We start from the raw sequence: 13510 nt of genomic DNA on the forward strand, positions 1-13510 counted from the left end.
AGGGAAACGTTTAATTGGAGTAAGGGGAACTAAGAGGCTATCACGTAGGAACTTGGAAGCATAAAGCATAAATTGGAAACAGATGTTCTCTTGGAAACATACTGAAGAAATGTGGCAAATGTTCAGGGGATATTTGCGTGGAGTTCTACATAGGTACGTTCCAATGAGACAGGGAAAGGATGGTAGGGTACAAGATCCGTGGTGCACAAAGGCTGTTGTAAATCTAGTCAAGAAGAAAAGAGCTTACGAAAGCGTCAAAAAAACCTACTTCCAAGCACATTAAAACTATGCCCTCTCATGGTAGCCATTTCAGCCCTGGGGAAAAGCCTCTGACATGATCAATGGTACTTACAAATGTAGCAATAGCTTCATCAAAATTGAAAATACACTTAACTACAAATCACAACCATGTGACACATAAAATGCTGATTATTTTAAACAATTACTGGAATCTCAAAACAGATTAAAGCTTTGAAAATAAAGTTAAAGTCAGTAAAAGAATTCAGGAAGCAAATTATTTGAGACCAGTTCACTCGATAATGTTTTTAAAAAGTACTGTGAAAACCTGGACAAAGAGTACACCAATCTCCTGCTACAGACAGAAATCCAGTGGCTTAGCAGAGGAAGAGTTCTGAACAGGATGTTTGAGCTGAATGATGAATTGTAGGAGGACTTTCAAGAAAATAGTGGTCCAGATTTTGCTGAGTCCTTTGAAGATGAAGAATGGCTGTAGAAACTAGCCTACTTAGCAGACAGTTTTCATCATATGAACCAGTTGAACAAGTCTCTGCAAGGCCCTGGAGAAAACGTTTTGACTTTAAGTGACAAGATTTAAAAGGAAGTGAATCTTTGGAAAAATCATGCTGCAAAAGGAAATCTTGAAATGTCCACTGCTGCTTGGACTTGAAAATGAGGAAGGATATCAGGAAGTATCAAGCCTTATTGTAAACCACCTGGAAGAACTGCAGAACAAACCTGAACAGTTTTTCCCTCCCTCTCAACACGAGTGTATGTCTGGGTGAGGGGTCCTTTCTCTGAATCTTCTGCTCAGCCTGAGAACTTAACTTTGAGAGAAGAGGAGGAACTTTGTGAGCTGCACTCTGATCATGCACTCAAAATGAGATTTACTGACCTGTCCCTGGACAAGTTCTGGATTTCTGTGAACGAAGAGTATCCTGCCATCCATAGGAAAGCAACAAACGTCTTGCTGCAGTTTTCAACTTCTTATATGTGTGAGCAAGCTTTTTCTTGTTTATCAAGCATTAAGAGCAATGATAGATACAGTCTCATTTCAGTTGATGATGAAATTCAGGTGTGCTCATCTTGTTCCATCCAGAATTGATTAACTTATTATGTTTGCCTTATGGAGTTTTAAAAATTTATAAAAGATAAAGGAAGAGTAATTTCAAAAAAGGTAGGTTAAGCTTAACTAACTGTTTAAAGAAAGGTTGCTAAAAATTCATTCTCTACTCAAATGATCATTAACAATTATTTTTGGTTTATTATAACCACAACTTACTGATCATGCTAATATACTGTAGGCTCTAGACAAAATAATTTTTATGCAGGGGTTCCCTGAGTCCTGAAAATTATTTCAAGATTTTCTCCAGGGCAAAAAGTTTGAGAAAGGTTGATCTGGAGATTTTTGAAAAATCATTACTAATGCCTTCACAATCTCTTCAAAATCCTGGGTTGTACACCATCTGGTCCAGCTTACTTATCTACTTTCAGACCTTTCAATTTCCCAAGAAAATTCTCTCTAGTTATGGTAACTTCATACACTTCATGACCCCTGACACCTGGAACTTTGACCATACTGTATCAGGAGTGAAAATTAAACAATTTCACTACTTCAACAAGTTATGAACTATGAAGAATTTGATGGTATTGTCAATCATCTTGAATGTTACAATGAAAAGGAAGATTTGCAGGAAGTAATCAACAAAAACATTGTATGAAGGCGGTCTATTATCTACTTGGTGTCTGTGCTGATTTTATTAATTTATAGTCAATCTAAAGAACACAGCAGCAGACACTCGATAAATTTCTCTGTTGATTACTTTTAGGAACTAATAGACAGTTTTATAGTACTATGGGTAGTGTTCTAATTTGTTCTGTATTTCATTTAAATTCATAATTTGTTACTCAGTTTGTCTTTCTTTTATCCCTTTTTAACCATTTCCTTGAATCTTCAGCTTACTAAGGCAGCCACTTAATTGGGCCAAAACATACTGGTCAGGAATCTAACTGAAATTCCCAATCCAGTACTTAATTGTGAATTTCCAAATAATTCCTAATTAACTAGAATCCACTGTAATTGGAGATAGGTCAAAGGAGATTCATCAGGCTAATTCTTGGGGTGAGTGCATTGTCTTATTATGAGAGGATTATCAGGCTGAGACAGTATCCACTGGAGTTTAGAAAAATGAAGGACGGTCTTATTGAAATTTGTAAGCTCCTTAGGAACTGCATGGGGTGGAGATGTTTCCACCAGTGACAGTCTCATATGAGGGGTTATGGCTACAAGATAAGAGGACAGGCTTTTAAGGGTGTGGTGTGTGAAAATAACTTTCACAGAAGGTGTTGCATCTGGAATTCCCAAGTGGAAATCTCTCGTGTCACTGCATGACTTGAGGGAATAAATTGGCTAGTAATATTTCTGAATTTCTGATCATAATTTATGTCTGCAGTATATATCACGGCCCCAGAGTCATCTGTTCTTCCCACTCACTAATAATCCAAACACCTTGTATTTTTCTCTGTAAAGTTGCCCAGGCTACTGCTTTTCATTATGCTTGAACATATGTGTTTAACATTATGCTAATCATACAACGGCAAACCGAAAATTGAAGGTAATTGTGAATAATCAACAGGCTAGCTGCAGAAATTTAAGAAAAAGCACAGCATTAAATTTTTAAAGCATCTGCTGATCAGGAAAATCTAGCACCAGAACAAGTCTACGATGTTAATTGTTTTTATACCTTACATAACGGCTGTACATTTTTAAGGCACCACCAAAAATCCAATTGCAGAACAAGTTCACAATGCTGATTGTTTTCATTCCTTACATAAAACCTGAAAAAAGTAAAATACAGATACAGTGTACTGTAACCTTTTAATCAAAACGTGGCATCGTAGGTGGAGACAGAAAGCCTGTTGTTCGTTGAGGTTCAACATCGGGTATTCTCTCCCGATGCTGCTGTGCTGTTTCTGTTACCCTGCACACATTATAGTTTCATTATGTCAATTTTATGTAATAATTTTTACTGTTAAGTATGTGTGTCTGATGAACAAAGTGTAAGACAAAGCCTGCTTGCCAGTAGCACATAAGTTCAGTCAGAAATAATAGCATCTCAAACTATCTCAAATATTCCAAAATCCTGAACACTTCATGCTCCAAGCATTTTGGATAAGGGGTACTCATCCTATGTTAAGTATTTTGCTCCTTTAATGTGAAGCTCTGGGAGTTTTCCCAGTTTCTACTATTCTCAAAGTACAGTTGTAGACTACATATCTGCATAATTAACACAGTATCAGATACTGTATCATTGAAATTAGTCACTATAAACTAGGAACACAATCCAAACACAATCCTCTGCCAAATACCTCCTTCTGCCTTCCCCAACAGTGCACCTCAGCCTCAACCTCAACAGAGTAATACTGCGGTATTTCAGTAATATCAAAGAATGGTCCCCCTGCAGACTCTCTAAAGTATGTGATTTATGTTCCAGTCCATGCTTCATCGTTGAAGGCTGATATTTAATGAGAGGAATGCTGGAGAAAAATCAGCTGCTTGTTTCTGTCTGTTGGCTTACTCTTGCTTCTATATCGTCTCTATATTGTCAACTTCTGATTCTAAATACCCAGTACACTGAATCTTGGTTCATTGGAACAGTACATTTTTGCCCAATTAAGTGGCTGACTCAATCAAAGTTTCATGGAAATAGTTAAAAAGGCCTTAAAAAGACAAACTGAGACCCAAATTATGTATTTAAATGAAATATAGAGCAAATTATAACACTGAGAAATTCACCATGTCTGCTGCCGTGTTCTTTCAATAGACTGTAAATTAACAAAATCGGTGCAGACACCTCATGCAATGCTATTGACTACCACATCCTCCAAATCTTTATTTTCATTGTAATATTCAAGATGATTGTCGATAGTTTCAAATTCTTCATTGTTCCTAACTTGCTGAAGTAGTGAAATAGTTTCTTTTTCACTCCCGACCACTACTGGCATCTCCAAGTCTGGATGCTTGAAGGACCCAAATGCAAGAACTACCAGGAACAGGACTAGGCATGAGAAGGAAGCAAGGAAAGTGGGGAAGAAAGGACGCAGGACATGATGCAGGCCCTGGGTGAGACAAGGATGAGCCTGGGCTAAGACTAGATGAGGATAGCGGAACCAGGACGTGGAACTGGGAACTAGGAGCCTGGGCTTGGACAAGGACCCAGAACCTGGGTCTTGACTCTGGCTCGGACTCCAGATCCCGGTGAGGACAGGACGAGGAGAGGCACAGGACGGGACAAGAGACTCCTGGATGGGACAGGGGAACCTCAGCACAGGATGAGGGAATCCCAGCACCGGGCTGGGCAAGGTACTCCTGTGCTGGGCGAGGCACATGGACATGACAAGAACCCAGAGCCTTGGTCGAGGGAGAGACATGAACATGGAACACCGAGCTGGGACCTCCTTGGGTACAGGACGTAGGGCCGGGACCCCTCCTTGGGTACAGGACATATGGCCAGGACTCATAACACAGAACGCTGAACACAATAAGACAGTTCCCAACACTAGGTAGTGGCAAAACGGTCGGACCTACCTAGCAAAGGCGTGGACACAGACAGTTCCCAATGCTAGGTAGCGGTAAGTGGCTGGACCTACCTAGCAAAGGCACGGGCACTGTCAGTTCCCAATGCTAGGTAGCGGTAAGTGGCTGGACCTACCTAGCAAAGGCACGGGCACTGACAGTTCCCAATGCTAGGTAGCGGTAAGTGGCTGGACCTACCTAGCAAAGGCACGGGCACTGTCAGTTCCCAATGCTAGGTAGCGGTAAGTGGCTGGACCTACCTAGCAAAGGCACGGGCACTGTCAGTTCCCAATGCTAGGAAGTGGCAAACAGCCGGACATTCCTAGCAAAAGGTGTGGACACAGACAGACAGTTCCAAACAGGGTGAGGCTCCAGGCAGAGGCAAGGTGGGGCAAGCTCCAGGCAGAGGTGAGGCAAGGCAGGGCTCCAGGTGGAGGCAGGGCAGGGCAGGGCAGGGCAGGGCAGGGCAAGGCGAGGCGAGGCAAGGCAAGGCTCCAGGCAGGAAGGTGAAGGGAAGGGATACAGACAGGAACAATCCAGCAGCCAGAGGCTGAATCCTGAAGCTATTTATGAAGCCAGCCCTAACAAGAATCAGCTGCCTCAACAGAAACTGGGGAAACCCGGAAAACCTGGAATAAGGAGCATGGACCAGACCGCAAACCGGAATGCGGATTTCGTGGACCGGACCATGACACGCAGTGAGCAAAACAGTTCCGAATTGTCTTATTGCTTATTTCTCACCAGCTGTCAGTGACAATAATCACTGTTCCTTGAACTCAAACACAGGTGACTAACACTATTTAAAAAGTGTTTGCTTTAAGCACAATGTAGCGTCCAACAGCCATGCAAGTATGTGTGACTGATGTTAGTTAGAATCTGTTTGGCAAGTCTTCTGCCCCAGCTAAGCAGCATTGTGTCCAAACAAATGAAGGGAATCCCGGCAGTCTTCATTCAGAGTTGTCCCAAGTAAATGACTGCCCCGATAAACTGATGATCCAACTAACTAGAATCCAGTGTATAGGCAGAACAGCAATAATTCAAAATTCCATCAATTGGCCGCTATTCTCTTCTCCCCAATGATCCATAAATCTGAACCCTTGCCCCTGCACCAGTTCCTCAGCCACACGTTCACCTGTCAAATCATTATAATCTTATACCCACTGGTACGTGGCACAGGCAGCAATCCAGAGATTATGACCCTGGAGGTGCTGTTTCTCACCTTTCTACCTAGCTCCCTAAGATTTCTCTTCAGGACCTCCTCACTTTGTCTACCTGTGTCAATGGTGCCAATACAGTGCCTATAAAAAGTATTCACCCACCCCCTTGGAAGTTTTCATATTTTAGTGTTTTACAACATTGGATTTAATTTGGCTTTTTTTTTTACACTGATCGACAGAAAAAGACTCTCCTGTCAAAGTGAAAACAGATCCCTACAAAGTGATCTAAATTAATTACAAATATAAAACAAAATAATTGATTGCGTATGTATTCACTCCCTTCAAGTCGATATTTACTAGATGCACCTTTTGCAGCAATTACAGCCTTGAGTCTGTATTTGATTGTAGCAGTATATGGAATAAGGTTGACGAACTTGCAGCACAGTTACAGATTGGCATGCATAATGTTGTAGGCATCACTGAATCATGGCTGAAAGAAGATTATAACTGGGAGCTTAATGTCCAAGGATACACATTGTATGGAAAGGATAGGCAGGAAAGCAGAGGGGGTGGTATAGCTCTGTTGGTAGAAAATGAAATCAAATTGTTAGAAAGAGGTGACAAAGGGCTGGAAGGTGCTGAATTGTTGTGGATAGAGCTAAGGAGCTGCAAGGATAAAAATACCCTGATGGGAGTTGTATACAGACCCCCAAACAGTAGTAAGGATGTGGTCTACAAGTTACAAGGGAAGATAGAAAATGCATGCCAAAAGGGCAATATTATAACTGTTATGGGGATTTCAATATGCAGGTAGATAGTGAAAATTAGGTTGGTGTTGGATTCCAAGAGGGGGATTTTTTAGAATGCCTATGAGATGGTGTTTTAAAGCAGCTCATGGCTGAGCCCACTAGAGGTTCAGCTATTCTGGATTGGATGTCGTGCAATGAACCGGAGTTGATTAGAGAGCTTAAGGTAAAAGAACCCTTAGGGAAAGTGATCATAAGTGACTTCTCCTTGAAGTCAGATGTATCAGTGTTACAGTGGAGTAAAGGGAATTACAGAGGCATGAAAGAGGAGTTGGGCAAAATTATTTGGAAAAGAACACAGGTAGGGATTGTGTCAGAGCAGCAATGTCTGGAATTTCTGGAAGCAATTTGGAAGGCACAGGATAGATACATCCCAAAGAGGAAAAAGTATTCTAAAAGCAAGATCAGACAACCATGGCTAACAAGAGAAGTCAAAGCCAATGTAAAAGCCAAAGAGAGGGCAGATAATAGAGCAAAAGCTAGTGAAATGTTAAGGGATTGGGAAGTTTTTAAAAGCAACTAAGAAAGTAATTATGAAGGTAAAGATGGAATAGGAAAGTAACTACTGTAACATTAAAGAGGATACCAGAAGTTTCTTCAGATACATAAAGTGTAAAAGGGAGGCAAAAATGGATATTGGACAGCTGGAAAATGATGCTGGATAGGTAGTTAAGGGGGACAAGGAAATGGTAGATGAACTGAATAAGTATTTTGCATCTGTTTTCACTGCGGAATACACGAGCAGTATGGTGGAAGTTCCAGGTGTCAGGGGTCATGAAGTGTGTGAAGTGACCATAACTAGTGAGAAGGTTCTTGGGAAACTGAAAGGTCTGAAGGTAGATAAATCACTTGGACCAGATGGTGTATACCCTAGGGTTCTGAAAGGGGTGACTGAAGAGATTGTGGAGGCATTAGTAATGATAGAAACATAGAAACATGGAAAACTTGGAAACATAGAAAACATACAGCACAATACAGGTCCTTTGGCCCACAAAGCTGTGCCGAACATGTCCTTACCTTAGAAATCACCTAGGCTTTGCCCATAGGCCTTTATTTTTCTTCCATGAAGCCATTCAGGAGTCTCTTAAAAGACCCTATCATATCTGCCTCCACCACCACCACTGGCAGCCCATTCCACGCACTCACCACTCTCTGTGTAAAAAACCTACCCCTGACATCTCTGTACCTACTCCCCAGCACTTTAAAACTATGCCCTCTTGTGCTAGCCATTTTAGCCCTGGGGAAAAGCCTCTGACTATCAACATGATCAATGCCTCTCATTATCTTGTACACCTCTAGCAGGTCACCTCTCATCCTCTGTCGCTCCAAGGAGAAAGGGCCGAGTTCACTCAACTTATTCTCATAAGGCATGCTCCCCAATCCAGGCAACATCCTTGTAAATGCAAACACAAGTAAATCTGCAGATGCTGGAAATTCAAGCAACACACGCAAAATGCTGGTGGAATGCAGCAGGCCAGGCAGCATCTATAGGAAGTACAGTTGACGTTTCGGGCCAAGACCCTTCGTCAGGACTCACCATATACCTTCTTAACCACAGAGTCAACCTGCTTAGCAGCTTTGATTGTCCTGTGGACTCAGACCCCAAGATCCTTCTGATTCTTTACACTGTCAAGAGTCTTACCATTAATGCTATATTCTGCCATCATATTTGACCTGCCAAAATGAACCACCTCATACTTATCTGGGTTGAACTCCATCTGATATTCTCAGCCTAGTTTTGCATCCTATCAATGACCCATTGTAACCTCTGACAACCCTCCACACTATCCACAATACACCCAACCTTTGTGTCATCAGCAAATTTACTAACCCATCCCTCCACTTCCTCATTCAGGTCATTTATAAAAAATCACAAAAGAGTAAGGGTCCCATAACAGATCCCTGAGGTGCACCACTGGTCACCAGCCTCCATGCAGAATATGACCCATCTATAACCATTCTTTGCCTTCTGTGGGAAACCAGTTCTGGATACACAAAGCAATGTCTCCTTGGATCCCATGCCTCCTTACTTTCTCAATAAGCCTTGCATGGGGCACCTTATTAAATGCCTTGCTGAAATCCATATACACTACATCTACTGCTCCACCTTCATCAATGTGTTTAGCCATATCCTCAAAAAATTCAATCAGGCTCGTAAGGCACAACCTGCCTTTGATAAAGCCATGCTGACTATTCCAAAATAAAAGTCATCATCTAGAAGATGACAGAAATTACAAATGACAATCCACTGAGTGTAGAAGCTGCTCATGGAAAATGAGAGAAAGCTATCCTTACTCTGGGCAGAAGATGGAGCAAGAGCAAAAATGCATTAAATGGGACCAATATGATTGAGAATCCCAAACAAAGGGGCAGCCTTCCACTTTCTCTAAAAGCTTTCACTTCACTTTATCTTAAAGGTTCTTAACCACCAACCAAATTCATCAACTCTGATCCATTTCCTAAATATCTATTTACACCCAAGTCTTCTCCAACCCGAGGCAAAGTAACTCACCTTCCATCTCATCAACCTTTACATTTTTGTGAATCATCCATGAGGTTCCAGTTGCCTATCACTTCAACATAGTGCGACAACCAAACTCATTGGATGTGGAAACCATAGGTAGGGTGCAGAGGAGATTTACAAGGATGTTGCCTGGATTGAGGAGCATGCCTTATGGGAATAGGTAGAGTGAACTCAGTCTTTTTTCCTTGGAGTGACAAAGGATGAGAGGTGATCTGATAGAGGTGTATAAGATGATGAGAGGCATTGATCGTGTGGATAGTCAGAGGCTTTTTCCCAGGGCTGAAATTGCTAGCATGAGAGGGCATAGTTTTAAGGTGCTTGGAAGCAGGTACAGAGGAGATGTCAGGGTTAAGTTTTTTTTAAATGCAGAGAGTGGTGAGTGCGTGGAATGGGTTGTTAGCGATGGTGCTGGAGATGGATACAATAGGATCTTTAAGAGACTCCTGGACAGGTACGTGGAATTTCTAAGGTAAGGACATGTTCGACACAGCTTTGTGGGCCAAAGGCCCTGTATTGTGCTGTCGGTTTTCTATGTTTCTATCTCCCCCACTCCCAGCATTTCAAAGGGACAATTCCCTTCAGAACTCCCTGTTTAACACTTCCATCTCCACCAGCACACGCGCTTCACTTCATGGCACCTTCCTATGCAACACCTGTCCTTTTATCTAAATTCTGCTCAACATGTGGAGCGATCCATTGGTTTCTTTGTGCGAGGGAAGAAGTTGGGTGTTTGAGAGATTTGTTTATTTTTCCAGTGGGGGTTGGGGGGGGGGAGGGGAGATTGATGTTTTTCTTTGAATGACTACCATGATTTTCCTTGTTTCGTGGCTGTCTGGAAAAGACGACTCTCAGACTTGTATACTGCATACATACTTCGATAACAAACGCTCCTTTGAACATGCAGAGATCCACTTTCTCCATGTAAAGCAGCAATTGACGTACTTTTTCCAATTTAGTGCACTTCATTTGGCAGCCTTTACTGGCCTGGATAAAATGCACTTTGAGGAATCCCTTCACTCAGTCTACAAGGATGAGGTTCCACTGCCTATCACTTTAACTCTCCATCCCACTTACATTCTGACATCTGCTTTTATCCTTTTGCATTGTTCCAATGAAATCTAACATAGGCTGAAAGAACAACCCTGCAACTTCTAACCAGGTGCGATGCTGTCAGTTCAGATGAAAAGTCATCAATTTATAATGTTAACTCTGATTTTCTTTCTCCATAGAAGTATCTAATTTGCTTGGCGTTTTGAGCATTCACTTTCATTTTGGATTTCAAACAAATGCAATGTTCTGTAAATTACCTTTGTCCTGATTCACTTCTTTTGTCTCCTTCTCCTTTGGACAGATCAGCTGATTAATAAGCCTCAACCACCCTCTCTCAGATGTCATTACCACTACCACTTAAGACCATAAAACATCGCATCAGAATTAGTCTGTTCTGCAATTCCATTATGGCTGATTTATCTTCTTTCTCAACACCATTCTCCTGCCTTTTCCCTGTAAACATTGACACACTTACAGTCAAGAACCTATCAACCTCTGCTTTAAATATATCGTGATTTGTCTTCCAGTTAATCTGCAGCAATGAATTCCACAGATTCACCACCCTGTGGCTAAAGAATTTCTCCTCATCCCTGTTGAATGTGTGGAGCAGTTTAAGACATACAAGTATCTGGGAGTGCAGTTAGACGAGAAGCTGGACTGGACTGCCAACACAGATGCCCTGTGCAGGAAAGCACAGAGTCGACTGTACTTCCTCAGAAGGCTGGCGTCATTCAATGTTTGTAGTGAGATGCTGAAGATGTTCTATCGGTCAGTTGTGGAGAGCGCCCTCTTCTTTGTGGTGGCGTGCTGGGGAGGCAGCATTAAGAAGAGGGACGCCTCACGTCTTAATAAGCTGGTAAGGAAGGTGGGCTCTGTCGTGGGCACAGAACTGGAGAGTATGACATCGGTGGCAGAGAGGAGGGCGCTGAGTAGGCTACGGTCAATCATGGAAAACCCTGAACATCCTCTGCACAGCACCATCCAGAGACAGAGAAGCAGCTTCAGCGGCAGGTTGCTGTCAATGCAATGCTCCTCAGACGGGATGAAGAGATCATTACTCCCCAACGCCATTCAGCTCTACAATTCAACCACCAGGGGCAAGACATGTTAAAGTGCCGGGGTTAGGACTGAGCTTAAGTTACCACTCAATGCACTTTAGTAAACTATTTAAGAACTTTTTAAAAGCTATTTATTAATGCTTTTTGGGAGGGTGATTTTAGATGCATATCATATTTATACTGAGTTAAATACTGTATGTAATTAGTTTTGCTACAATAAATGTATGGGACACTGGAAAAATGTTGAATTTCCCCTTGGGGATGAATAAAGTATCTATTTATCTATCTATCTATCTATCTAAATGGACATTCCCCTATTCTGTGTCTGTGCCCTACAGGAAACATCCCCACTATAGGATCCATCCTCTCCACATCCACTCTATCTGGGTCTTTCAGTGATGCATAAGTTTCAATGAGGTCATCCCTCATTCTTCAAAACTCCAGTGAGAACAGGCCCAGAACATAGAACAGCACAGGAAAATGCCCTTCAACCCACAATGTTGCGCTGAACCAGCTGAAAAGTAAATAAAGAACACCCAAACACTAATACCTCCCACCTGCACAATATCCATATCTCTCCATCTTCCTCACATTCATGTGACTATCTAAATGTCTCTTAAGAGCCTCTAATGCACTTGTCTCTACCCCACCCCAGGCAGTGCGTTCCATGCATTCACCATTCTCTGAGTAAAAAACTTACCCCTCACATCCCCTTTGAACCTACCCCCTCTCACCTTCAATGCGTGCCCTCTCGTATTAGATACCTTAACTCTGGGAATCAGATACTCCCTGTCTGCTCAGGGGAGATCAGATCTTCCCTCAGCCTCCGTGGCTCCAGAGAACACAACCCAAGTTTATTCAGCCTCCCATGACAGCACACACCCTCTAAACCAGGCAGCATCCTGGTAAACCTCTTCTGCACCTTCTCCAAAGCCTCAACTTCCTTCCTGTAATGGGGCGACCAGAACTGTATGCAATACTCTAGATGTGGCTTCACCTGAGTTTTGACCTCTAAACTCCCTAATATATTTATATACTCAGCAAGGATCTCCTGGTACTCCATATCCTTTTCCTTATTAAATACTTAAGCAAGTTACTCATTTAAGTATCTCACTCACATTCTCCACATTCAAGAAAAATGCTGCCCCCTTTATCCCTGAGCAGTCCTACCCTCTCCCTAGTTATCTTCCTGCTCCTTATATATGTATAGGGTTGCCTCGGGATTCACCTTAATCCTACTTGCCAAGGAATTTACATGGCCCCTCCTGGCTTTACTAATTTCTTTTCTGGTTTCTTTATACTCATGTGCTTTGTTTGATCCTGACTTCCAAAGCTTTATATTTTTTCTTTTGTTTCTTAACTAAATTCACCACCTCTCTGGATATCCAAGATTCTCTTATCTTTCCATTCTAAACTTTCCTGTACTCTGTGCAATTGATCTTTAAACACCCTCCACATGTCTGATGTGGACTTGCCAGAAAAAAGGTGGTCCCAGTTAACTCTTCTTAGTTGCTGCCTAATGTCCTCATAATTTGTCCTACTCCGATTTAAAACTCTTCTGCAAAGACCATGCCTATCCTTATCCAGAGTTATCCTAAATGTTAAGGAGTTGTGGCTACTGTTCCCTAACCGTTCACCCACTGGCTCAGGCTCATCATCCAACACCAGATCCAGTACAGTCCCTTTTCTCATTGGACCGTCCACATATTGATTTATGAAATTCTCCTGGATGCATTAACTTCTGCCCCATCTAAACTCCTAGCACCAAGAAGGTCCCAGTTTATATTAAGCAAATTTAAATTCCCCACAACAATCCTATTATTTGTACATATTTCCTTAATCTGATTACTTATCTGTTCTTCAATGTCCCGGTGGCTACTAGGGTTCTGTAGTACAATCCTATCAGTGTGAGTACACCCTTCCTATTCCTGAATTCTACCCAAAATGGACTCAGTATCTGAACTGTCCATTATGTCGCCCAATTGCAGCTATAATATTGTCCCTGATTAGTTGTGTAACTCCCCCCACCACCCTTTTTACCTCCTCCTCTCTTTTCTAAAACTTTGAAACCTGGTACAGTAATCACCTATTCCTTCCCCTCT

General features: G+C 42.1%; 1 protein-coding gene and 1 long non-coding RNA gene across 2 annotated transcripts in view; one reads left to right on the top strand and one right to left on the bottom strand.

Moving 5' to 3' along the window:
* The window catches only part of eif2ak4 (eukaryotic translation initiation factor 2 alpha kinase 4), a 187398-nt gene that overhangs the window by 168718 nt on the left and 5170 nt on the right, over positions 1-13510 (top strand). The window lies entirely within an intron of this gene.
* The window catches only part of LOC132382607 (uncharacterized), a 43405-nt gene that overhangs the window by 24874 nt on the left and 5021 nt on the right, over positions 1-13510 (bottom strand). The gene's annotated exons all lie outside the window — the stretch shown is intronic.

Source organism: Hypanus sabinus, chromosome 2, assembly GCF_030144855.1.
Source record: "Hypanus sabinus isolate sHypSab1 chromosome 2, sHypSab1.hap1, whole genome shotgun sequence".
Taxonomy (NCBI): Eukaryota; Metazoa; Chordata; class Chondrichthyes; order Myliobatiformes; family Dasyatidae; genus Hypanus; species Hypanus sabinus.